The 7,437-nt window shown below is 34.9% G+C and overlaps 1 long non-coding RNA gene across 1 annotated transcript; it reads right to left on the bottom strand.

The window, feature by feature from the left end:
* Positions 1-1,171: 1,171 nt before the first annotated feature.
* Positions 1,172-3,039, bottom strand: LOC135747213 (uncharacterized). The gene is made up of 4 exons (XR_010531796.2): positions 2,891-3,039; positions 2,721-2,800; positions 1,499-1,598; positions 1,172-1,418 (listed from the first exon to the last, which is right to left on the bottom strand). It is a non-coding gene; the product is annotated as an uncharacterized lncRNA (long non-coding RNA).
* Positions 3,040-7,437: the final 4,398 nt, after the last annotated feature.

The following is a 7,437-nucleotide window of genomic DNA, read 5'->3' as shown; positions in this document are numbered from 1 at the left end:
AAGGATATAACTTATTCCTGAAGAAACTGTAAGTCATTTGTCTTCATTTATATTTGCTATCATGTAATATGTTATGGCTTGTGCAGTTCAGCCTACATAAGCAACATTAGCAGACTGCACGCTTCGGATTTAAAAACGTTCGCATTGTTTACAAACGAGGGCGCGTGATTTCACGTAATGGCGGATTTCATTGATACATGCTGTAAGTTACAGTGTTAGACAGAGTTATTCACTTTCGTATCCTTCATGGCAACTTTGAGTAATGCAGCTGCACTGCTGTATCTTTTAAGTGTGTGCTGTAATATGATTCCATGTTTACATGCTTGTTTACAAACGAGTAAGTTACGCGCGTGATCACGTAATGGCGGATTTCATTGTTACATGCTGTGTACAGTGTTAGACGCAGTTATTCACTTTCGTATCCTTCATGGCAACTTTGCCCTTGTCAAAAAATCCTATAGGATTTTTTATAAGAATCCTGTACAGGAATCCAATTAGAATTTCTATCATATTTTGGAACCGTTCCATTAGAAAAATCCTATAGGATTCCATTAGAAAAATCTTATGGGATTCCATTAGAAAATTCTACAGGATTCCATTAGAAAAATCTTATAGGATTCCATTAGAAAAATCTTATAGGATTCCATTAGAAAAATCCTAAAGGATTCCATTACAAAACATCTATGGGATTCCATTAGAAAAAATCCTATAGGATTCTATTAGAGGATATTTCTAAAGGATTTTAAGACACGACAAAAATATCCTTTAGGATAATTTGTAGAGGATTTTAATGGGATCCAATTAAATTTTTTGTTTCTTAAAATATGCTTTCCTCTTTTTGATTTTGTACATTGTTGTTATACTGTAAAACCCGAAAAGTTAACTCAACTTAAACCGTTTGAGGAAACCGATTGCCTTAAACCAAACATTAGTATAAAAAATGATGACAGAAAAGGGTAAAATTATTACAGTTTATTAAACAATTGTTTATTTTACAAACATGTTTTTGCTTTTCTGTCCAAATTCACATTAAAACTAATATTAGATTTAAACATTCCTTTATGAAATATATCAAGTATTCCTTTATGACTTTAATAGACTCAGTGTATTGCACACTTTTAATAAATCAGTGTACTGTTCCTTAACTCAAACGACATTTTTAAGACGTACACATTTCCCATGAAATTTCCAAATTACACAGGGTCACATTTGTCTATGCCAAGCATTGAGAAAAAACAAACATTATTGTTTCACTGATAAAATTGTGGTGTACTCACAGCATAATGAGTAACTGAATAGGTCCACTTGTAGTAACATTTCTTTAGTTTTTGTTGTGTTAATGACAGTTGGTAGATGAAAGTCAGTCAACCTCCTCAATGGTAAAGATCCAAAACTGCTCTAGACACGTTCATACTTAACTGTGAGAAAACACAAAAGTATGAATAAATGTTTCACTAACAGAACTGTGGTATACTAACAACTTAAATAAATGTGGTACCTTTAAAGTTTTTGCGTGTGAATGATGGTTGGTTGAGAACAGTCAGCCAGTCTCCTCAATGGTAAAGATCCAAAATTATGCTGGATGCATTCGTGCTAACCTGGGAGAAAACACACAAATATGAATTACTTTTCCACTTACAGAACTAGGGATGTGCATTTATGTCATTTTTTCATTTCGATTAATCCATAGGTCTGAAGAACGAGTACTCGATTAACTGGGGCGGGGCAATCAAAGGGGCGTACACGTCATGGTGAAAATTAAAATATTTTTATTTAAAAAACACTGAAATAAAACTTAATTTTCAAGAAACTACGACAGAACAATGAACACATACTAGATTATTAATGAATTAAATGGTTTTAACAGAAACCTCTAATAGGAATAGATGCGTGATGAAGTGAATCTAAAGGGTTAATAAGCACAAACCGCTTTCTATATGACACACTCTAAATATAGTAAGCCTTTATACAACATAAATGTACATTGTGCATCTATCTGCATAAAATGCTAGACTTCAACTAAGTTTTCAACTAAGTTATGTACAGAAAGTTTAACTCCCATTGTGGATGTGCACCATAAACAGCGCCCTTTTAAACACGTCCAGTCAAAGCACAAGCTTCATAACATTAAGCAGCTTTAAGTCTTTTGCTATTATTTTAGCGATTAGCTGTGGCGTGTCATCCCCTTACCTGTTCTCAGTCAAGATGTAATGTTAATGCTCGTATGGCTCTCTGGTATCTTTTAACATTGATTTTTAAATATGAGATGATAACTCATTGAACTTTTGACGGCGCTGTACTTTTTAACCTGACTGAATTTCTGAAAATCAGGGCATCTCTTTAAACAATAATGCCTCAGTGATGTGAGGTGTGACCGGCTTCACGGGATCGGCGAGTTGCCGCGCATTGGGCGGATTGAGGGGTTGCCGCGTGCATCTGTTTGTTTTTGAATCATGCATGGTAATGTTACTGATGTCATACGCCGGTCTGCATAGCTCAACAGGATGTCAAACACGCATCTCCAGACCCAGCCTTTACTACCACATGCGCTTGTAATGCTAACCAGACATCCAATGCCGTCATATCCACAATAAATAAATAAATAAAGCTGCATGATCATCGTTTTTGTGATCGATCATCGATGCCACGTTTGAGTACTCGTGCCCATCCCTATACAGAACTGTAGTATACTCACAACATAATAAATGTGGTAACGTTACCTTTAAAAGGTTTTATGAGTGAATGGCCATCCGTCAGTCCTTACTGAGAGAAATTCTAATTTGCGCGGGAAACACTTGTGCTAAACAGTAAGAAAACACAAACAAATATGAATTAATTTCCCAATGAAAGAACTGTTGTGTACTAAACATAACAAATGTGGTAATGTTACCTTTAAAAGGTTTTATGAGTGAATGGCCGTCCGTCAGTCCTTACTGAGAGAAATTCAAACTTGCGCGGGACACACTTGTGCTAAACAGTAAGAAAACACACACAAATATGAATTAATTTTCAATTGAAAGAACTGTGGTGTACTAAACAATATTAAAAGATCAATGTCGTGTTGTTACATCGTATGTCCAACATTACACAAATTACTGTAACCGGGTGAGTATTACAATGTAGAGTCACGACAAACAACATGTTTTTAAAGTTTAAAGATGCTTTAAAGGACCAGTTCGGTATTTTAGACTTAAAGCCCTGTTTTCAGATTGTTTATGGTGAAATAGAATGGTTTTGACTGAAATTTCGACATTTGCGGCTGCCCTGAGAATTTTCGCGTGTTTGTGTTTCAGCTCAGACCTCTACAATGGGTTTAATGGTGCACTGGAACAATCCTTCCTAAAATGCATTAAACTTTCGTTTACAAAGACGTGAAACTCACCGAGTGGTCAGGGGTGTTCACTGGTATGCTCACACAAAAATCGCTCCAAAAGACGCATTCCAACAGGTTTTATCGTAGTTTTTGCCAACTCCATTGACTTGTATTAGATGTGCTGTGAGGTACGGTATTACTCCGCGCAGGGAACTTTGTTTCTATTCTTGCAATTGGCAAAGGCGGATTAGCGGCACCACCTGGGCTGGAGTGTCTATTATTCAAGCTCTAAGCGGAAGAATGTACGGGTGTGAGGCGTTTGGAAAAATAGGTCCACAAGTTAACAACAAATGCTAAAACAGCTGTTGGAAAGCATCTTTTGCAGCGATTTTTGTGTGAGCATATCAGTGAACACCCCTGACCACTCGGTGAGTTTCACGTCTTTGTAAACGAAAGTTTAATGCATTTTAGGAAGGATTGTTCCAGTGCACCATTAAACCCATTGTAGAGGTCTGAGCTGAAACACAAACACGCGAAAATTCTCAGGACAGCCGCAAATTTCGAAATTTCAGTCAAAACCATTCTATTTCACCATAAACAATCTGAAAACAGGGCTTTAAGTCTAAAATACCAAACTTGTCCTTTAAAAAGGTTGAAAGAGTTTGCAGTGCTTACCTGTTAGCTCTTCATATCTGTGTCCTGGCTGTTGCTTACTTATTTGGTTTAATTTATGGTTAATCATTTGCAGTTTTTGAGTTCATATCACAGTTTTTATTAAGTGAAATTAACTTTAAAAAATAATAAGTTTAAAAAACTCATTTCGTTTAGTGACTTACACTGTTAGGTTTTACAGTGTATATACATAAAAAATAAAACAAACAAGGCTGAAATAAGAGGTTATGGGCTAAATAACCAAGGAGCTCACATACTAATAAAAAGTATATGCTTTGGATAAAGCCGTCCACCTAAAGCATACATGTTTCCACCTGGGTGGTCCACCTGGGGTTACATCATGTGTATATATAATATTTATGCATTTGGAGACGCTTTTATCCAAAGCAACTTAAAGTGCATTACAAGCTGCTTATTATTTGTATCAGTATTTGTGTTCCCTGGGTTCAAACCCACGATGACCTTTTGCATTGCAAACGCAATGCTCTACCACGGAGTTATACATGAACAGCTCTAAGGCTCTAGAAGCAGAAAGGGTAGTCATGTTGTTTTTTGTGTTAATAAGAAAACAATTAAAACCCAGCAAAACCATACTTTGTAATTATGCTATGTTTGAACAAAACAATTTCTTACCTCTTTTGAATAGAGTATTAGTGCTGATAACAGGTAAAACATAACAGACACAGTGACAAATGCTTATAACTGTAATTATTTTATTACATACTGTAATCATATTATATTTGTTACTTTCAAAAGGTAAAAAAATCTATATTACATTACCGTGAAATATCTTTTAGTGCAAAGCAGTAATTTTCACAAACAATGACTGTGGTGCCTTTTTGACATCTTACATTCATCTGCACATTTCTGGGAGATGGTCTTCCACTAAGTTCCATATGGAATTCATTTTTGAGGTAGCCTATAAAATAAAGAAATAGAAAACATATTTTAACAAACCAAAAGTAATAAATAATGTCATTAGTTGTAAATTCTGTTCATAGTCTAAATTTAGAGATTTGAGAAAGTAGAATTGTTTTAGAAAAAAAAACAGATCTGTGGACATACATAGTAATATACTTTAAGTAGGTTGGTTTCTACACAATTTGAGACCTTTAATGGCTGATTGTTTAAATTGCATGAAATAACCAAGAAAACTCTCTTACAATGTAGTGAGCAGATCGCCTGAAGTGTCAGTGTTGTTAAAATGAAGTGTTAACTGTTATTCTTATCAACTGAAGATTTAAAGTTACCACATTTACACCATTAGGACTTTATACACTAGATTTACATTAGAGAACAACAAGCTGACGTGCTGAGCCACGCGCTGACTTGTGTTTGTTCATTCATGTGTTCACATAAAGTATGACTTTTCTTTCCCATGCACGGAGAAAAGACAGTAACATTAGACATAACTGCGGTGTCCATAATAGTTTACCATGGCTCTCTCTTATAATAATAATATAACAATTGTAAAACTTTGTTTGGAGTTACCTGTATTCTGGTTAAAAAGGCGAGTTCAGTTTGAGAAAAGTGACGCAAGCTCTTTGACGTGGAGCAAAACTGTTATGAACTAACATCAACAAAAAAGGTCGATAACTTATCATTAGTTACAACAAACATTTAATGCCTATCCAGTTTTGTCGTTTATCACCTGAATTTGCGTATTTTGCACGGATACTCACTCTCTCGCTTCATTCATAACGGTTAAGAATGTTGCTGGGTAACGGGAACAACAACAGTAGCTTATAATGAGAAATTATGTTTAACACACGCTTATATTTCTAGACTGTGCAAAATATTGAAAAAATAGTAAAACTTAGCCACTTACCAGTTGTTTGTGCTCCTCAGAGTTTCCATTCAGACGAATTGAGTTGTGGCTAGAAGGGATACTAGCCGGCCTACAGCTGTGTCCAAAATCTCGTGAGCTCTCGCCGAACGAGCGCTGTTTTCAGTTAAACCCAACATCTCGCGAGATTTGGCCGTAGCTGTACTTCATCTAGCCAGACCCCTCAAACTGCTGAAGTTTTTGAACAGGACAAAGGATGCCTATGCCCAATGTTAATGACTACAAAGTGTGATAGGGAAGTGTAGACATTTTATGTATAAATATACAAATTATTTTATTTGTATTTTATGATTACTTGAGAAAGACACAATTTATTGTTGCTGTTGTTGTTGTTGTTATTATTATTATTTATTACTGGTGCTCTTTGCAGTTAACTACATGTGTGATTTCTTATATAATAGAAATCTAATAAGTCAAATATGATCCTATAGGTCAAAATGAAATTTCGATAGGGTGTATAACAATGTCAAACAGGATTTGTAAAATCAAATACAATTCTAAAGGATACACTGAAAATCCACTAAAATAAATCTGAATTTCCAATAGGATTGTATAATCCTTTAGAATCATACAGGACAAATTAAAATCCATTAAAATAAAGCTGAATGCCCAATAGGATTTTAAGAATCCTTTAGAATCCTACAAGACAAAGTTAAAATCCACTAAAATATATCTGAATGTCCAATAGGATTTTAAGAGTCCTTTAGAATCCTACAAGACAAAGTTAAAATCCACTAAAATATATCTGAATTTCCAATAGGATTTTGAGAATCCTTTAGAATCCTACAAGACAAAGTTGAAATCCACTAAAATATATCTGAATGTCCAATAGGATTTTGAGAATCCTTTAGAATCCTACAAGACAAAGTTAAAATCCACTAAAATATATCTGAATGTCCAATAGGATTTTGAGAATCCTTTAGAATCCTACAAGACAAAGTTAAAATCCACTAAAATATATCTGAATGTCCAAAAGGATTTTAAGAATCCTTTAGAATCCTACAAGATTCTATGAAATTCTAATAGGATTTTTTGACAAGGGTGAGTAATACTGCACTGGGGGATCTGCTGTAATATGATATTGTTTACATGCAACGCATTCCATACATTGCGCTTTACACGCGACACTGTTTTATTATGAGCTCCGCGTTGTTTACACGGAGACGCGAGCTCGCGCACATCCATTTGCGATGTGTTTTTGAAGTTCATACTCGCTTACAGAAACGCGTTTAAAACAGAAGCTAGACGATAAGGGGATGGGCATCTGAAAACAGTCATCTGAAAACAGCTTTTTAAATAACTAATCATTGCAGATGTTTATTTGAGATACTAATTTAGTTTATAATAGTTTATCTGAATGTAGTGCTATCATTTACCCATCAGTTATGTATGTAAGGGTATTTCTGTGGACAATTTGTGATGACAGCTGTTCATAACTCTCTTAGAGGTCTGCATCCCTCTCATCAGTACAAAACTATGAAGTGGAAAAACATATTGTTTGGACATAAAGTTATATGGTAACATGAGCCACATGAAGTTTACAGCTCTGTTGTTTATCAGTTTCTTATACAAGTTCAGTGTTTTAATAGGGTTTGTTTCCAAATAA

Source organism: Paramisgurnus dabryanus, chromosome 1 (genome assembly GCF_030506205.2).
Source record: "Paramisgurnus dabryanus chromosome 1, PD_genome_1.1, whole genome shotgun sequence".
Lineage (NCBI taxonomy): Eukaryota > Metazoa > Chordata > Actinopteri > Cypriniformes > Cobitidae > Paramisgurnus > Paramisgurnus dabryanus.
Note: the sequence above shows the minus strand (reverse complement) of the source record. Positions and strands in the feature narration are given on the sequence as shown.